The sequence below is a fragment of the Lycium ferocissimum genome, chromosome 3, assembly GCF_029784015.1.
Source record: "Lycium ferocissimum isolate CSIRO_LF1 chromosome 3, AGI_CSIRO_Lferr_CH_V1, whole genome shotgun sequence".
NCBI classification, from domain to species: Eukaryota; Viridiplantae; Streptophyta; class Magnoliopsida; order Solanales; family Solanaceae; genus Lycium; species Lycium ferocissimum.
Window position 1 is genome coordinate 51,327,005 of NC_081344.1, and position 5,323 is coordinate 51,332,327.

The window sequence follows — 5,323 nt, forward strand, 5'->3', positions numbered from 1 at the left end:
TTTTTATTTTGACCCCTCTATTTAAAAAACCCTTTACTTGAAAAACGACAAAAAGTTTTTAAAATTTTACTATGTATTTTACTTTTTTGTTTTAAATTTTCCGAGAGAGGTGTCGAAGAGCCCAGGGTTCGCTCGACCCCGAATGGGGTTTTGGTGCCCTCACCCCAAGAGCGGTGACAATACATATCATATATCATCAAAAATTCATCACTATCATTCGTTTTATGAACACGTCATGGCATCTATCACAATTCAATATCATTATACATATATCACCAATTCATACATATCATATATCATCAATTCATACATTATAACTTGGAAGCAAGTATAGTTGTGTCGGGGTGACATAAGGTCTTGGACCCCTCACTTATGGAGCATTCGTAGCATTCTCGCCTCACCTTGAATGAACAAAGATAAGGCGAGTGTATACAATGATCTACATCAACGGACTACGTATAGATCCTTTAGCGAATCGGAACGTCATATCATAGGCTATAGCACCTCTAAAACTTAAGCTTTTTCAAAGATCATAATCGTAGCATATCTCTTATCTCGTATGGCTATTCACGAACAAGGACTCATAGTCTTCTCAAAGATGGAACATTCGTAATTAAAGAGGAAATTCATGCCATAAGACTCATGCCAGTAAGTGAGCGGATTAGCCTCACATACCTTTATCATTTAACTATTCTATCGCTTGCTCGTTCTCCTTGAATGTGCTTGTTTATACCTTCAGTGGAATTCGTATCAACATTAGCTACGTCATCGTGAAAACATACTTACTAAAGCTATAGAAATTTGGGCAGCATTTCCTTTGTTTATACTACTTTCTACCACATTCCATATCAACTCCCAACATTCATAACAACCATCCAATATCACTAGCAACAATCGTCATTCATTTACGTTATTCACATTTCACAATTTCACTCCAATTCTCCATATTCATGACCAAAGTCTATTGTCGCGTTCTTTCTCATACAATACTCATTTCATGTTCTTCTAAACGTCATTTATAACACATTTATAATCCCAACGTAATCATTTTCATGATTCATTCCAACTACTATTCAATAATGACACTATCCCTCATGGGCTTGCCAGACCCATTTCATATACTCTTTCATAATCCATGTTTTTCAACCTATAAATACTTCAAATAACATGAAAAGGTCATGAAACTTACCTTAGATGATGGAGGAATAGGCCTTAGATGATATTACACCTTTTCACCCAAAACCCTATTTCATCTCTCGGGTTTTCTTGATTCAGTATGACTTTAACGGGTTTCCCTTCACTTGGTTCACTTGATTTCTTGTTGATGATCTTTGATTATTTCTTTCTCATGGATGAAGTATTTGGAACACTCTAGAGGCTTCTGAAGTGGAGGTGGGAGAGATGAAATGAAATGAAATGGAAAAGAAGTCCCTTATATAAAATGAAAGCTAGCCGATCAGCATATACGGACTCAACATACGGTCCGTATAATTTCTACCGACCGTATGTTGAACCGTATATTTGGTCCAAAGGGAACATGATATCTCGGGCCGGATCTACGGCCGGACATACGGTCCGTAGATTTTATACGGCCGTTACGTCCGGCCGTATGTTTGCCCGCTTTCCGAAGAGTTGTTTCATCGACTCGTTTGATCTTCGATCCTTATAGAACCTTCTTTAACACTTGTTCCTCACTTCAATAACATTCTAAGGGACGTTATATCCTCTCCTCAAAGGGTCATTAAGACATCATTAACTTAATACTCGTGATTCTTATCCCGTTACACTCGACTTGTGACTCACTTCCCCCCTTAACAACTTCTTTCCTTAACTCGAATGTCTTTGAAAATCTTAATTAGGATCATCAAATACTATTTACCGGTCCAAACCCGTATACGTCATGTCCTTACGAGTCTATTCACCGTACGCTAACGGGGAATTTTTCGAGGTGTAACATTCTTCCTTTTTGGAACATTCGTCCCTCGAATGTTAAGTTGTCGTGACCCCGAAAAATTTCGCCGCAGTTTCCCTATAATACGGCATTACTATCCCGTCACAACAACCCGTAATATTACCTTCCCCCGTGGCCACAACACGATAACAATATGATTTGGCCACACACGACCCATATGCATAAAAAGAAAAGCATAAATACCTTAACCTTTCGACGCTTCGTCATGGATCTCTTCCAGGGGCTAAAATAAATGTGGATATGTGGATTTCATCTTCTCTTCCACTTCCCAAGTCATCTCTTCCCGATTGTTATTGTTATATCCCGCACTTTTGTACGTCTTACATTCGACTAGTCGCGGGAAAGTTAAGGACAAGGATTCCGGATCGGCAAAGAATTTTAACCACGATTTTGTTTTAAAGCGTAAGTTGCTTGTTATTTTGTTGGAATGGGATATTAAGAAAAACGGGAAGTTGAAAGTGAAATTATGGAGACTAGTGTTTCATGAAATATGGAGCCAAAAGTGAAGAATTGGAGAGTTAATTCTCATGAAATTAAAAGCCATGTGACTTGCACATGACTTGTGGACCATGATACATTTATATTATAAGATGACCTAGCATTATTTAGTCATCTTCCAAACTCTAGAAAGATGAAGAACATGGAGAAAAAAAAAGGAGAAATGCTCATGGCTAAAGGGTCTGAAATTGGCCATGGAGAATTCACCACAAAATTATTTTCTTCCATGTTTTCCACTCTTTGGAAGCGTGCTAAACAACACACAGTGAGGTCAAGTGAATCAAGTAAAAAGCTCTTATTCTAGCAAATCTGCCACATAGCCTAAGCAAATATGAGTTAAAAGAAGGTGAGTTCTTAATCTTCTCTTTTTCATGTGTTATAGATGATTTATACGTGTTGTAGTATGTTAAAACGGATGAAATTCCGCTTTAAAGAGTCAGGATACCAAATGAGGCCGTAGGCCGGTGTTTGGCCGTGCATATGGTGCGTCAGGTGAGTCAGAGTGGGGAGTAATTGAATTCAACATGTTTATGTGTTGTTGTGATGTGTAGAAAATGGAATGAAACTCATGGAATGTCAGATGTTGTGGAGTGGACGAATAAAATGCTTGGTGCATGAAATGAGCAATGTTATTTGGTGTTTTCGTTGTTGTGCCATGCTTTATATGATGTAAAAATGAAAGAATGATCCCAAGTCGGAAGTTGAAACTGTGCGGGCTGGTTTAAGAATTAATATGGCTTTAATGTAGTTCTTGAATTTGTAAGAATAATGTTGCGATGGTTTGTTGACGTAGTTTATGAACTGGAAGAGGAAATGTGTTGTTGTTGTCCTTAATGCGGTTGATGAATTTCTGTTAAGGCCTAGTGCTTCGAGTTGTCTTGAATATTGTATGGATCACTTGGAACCTCTCTAAAATCGTATTGAGTGGCCGTTGACAACATTGAACATGTAAGTATTGGTTTCGAGTATATGAAGTTGAATTGAACATTTGAAATATTTGGATAAGAGTTATTCGGCATTATGATACATTTTGAATTGAACGGTAATGTTGGTTAGAATGTTTGGTTATATCAGGTTAATGTGACTGGGTTTAAGTTTTAATTCTCAAAGTGTGTATTTACAGGAGGTGCCGCCGGAATTTTTATAGACAAGTAGCATTGGTCAAGAATAGAATTTCTAAGTCTCATGAATAGTAATTGGTCATGACCATATTTGCAAGATTAATGTTAAAACGGACTAAAGTTTTGACAAGCGCGAAGGACAAGAAAGGTACGTAAAGCTATTTGTTTCCTTTTCATGGCACCCATAGTGTGTTGTTTGGTTTCGACCCTCGGGGTCGCTCCCATCCTTCGGAATCTATATCTAAAGTCGTGTGCCGTTTTCTTTCAATCTAATTGAACTCACTAGACTCCAACCGACTAGATTGTTTTTTGACATCTAGAATTTGTAATCTAATCCCATCACTCTAAAACACTTACCAATGATATGAAAGTCAACGAACGTGATTTGAGTACGCCACCTCATCTGACCCGGCGTATGCTCACTATTTCCGATTTTTTCCGTGTTTATGGCGTATCTTCGAGCATTTAAAAGGAACGTTTAACTACCTTCTTATTTATTACTTTTTTTTTTTTTAAAAATCGTTTTAAATATTCTGCTAAGTCCTAGGGGATGTGTTCTCGATCCGTATCACAACCGAACGTTCGCTCGACATAACCCTCCGTGATGTCCAAAAGGTACGACTATGACTCCGTTCGATTTCATTGATCCGATTTGTTATTTGATATGCCTATCGAGTCTCCGGAAATATGTGCGATGGATACATTTAGTTTCTGTCGCCCCACCCGGACGCCCCAGTCGTTTTCCCCCCGACCGAGCCCGCCGCATGCATGCCTCTCGTTTATCGCACGCCCGCCGCGCCCCGTGCGAGGGCGTGTGTATATACGTGTACTGAGCATGTGTGTATGACGAAGCGCGGCACGCTTTGTTATGATATGATCTGATATGAACACGAGACAGCATGATTGTCGCAGATATTCCCACTGGAAGAGTGTTTTTGGGGGGCCCCGGGGGAAGGGGGGCCTCTTCGGTTTCCCCGGGCCCACGGGGCCGGGTTTGGAATGTTTTCGGGAGCATTACTTTGGTTTCAAATATGTATTTTTGGACACTGCTTTCGTTTTTTCCCCCACACCCCCTTTGATTTTAAATTTTTGTTTTTCGGCCCCCACATTTTAATATTTTCCCTCGGCCCCCTTTCTTCGGGGGGCCCCCGGCCCCGGGGGCATCGAAATTTCTTGACCCGCCTGGTTGTTTGCTCCCCCTGGTTTGGGGGCCCCTTTTTCCGGGGCCCCTGTTTTGGGATAAAAATTTTTTTTGCATTTGTACATATTATTTCCCGGGGGACCACCCCGGGGGGCCCGTCCCCCTCATATGATTATGTTTGGTTCGAAGGGGCCCGACACGGTGTGGGTTCCGTATATGTTTCGTGAGATTTGCGTACGTTTAGAGTTTATCTATGTTTTTGACGGGCCTTTTCGGCCCCTTGGTGGGGCCCACCGTCCCTTTTTAAATTATTATTTCTGCTTTTTTTAATATTTTGCTAATTTAAAAATTTAAAGGGACTAAAAGTTTTCCAAAGGGGACGGGCGCTTCCGGAGTTGGACGTACGGTTTTTTCGCCATAGGGCTTTATTTTAAATTTTTTCCTTATTCCGAAGTCTTCGTACTTGCCCCGTCTAATATGGCAATAGGCACTTCTTCATAGGCTAGCTTTTCTGTTCCCAACATCCTTTATTGGCCCAATCTTTTTTCGGGTCTCCCCCTTGCGGATCGTTGCCCCCAATGGGATTTTTCT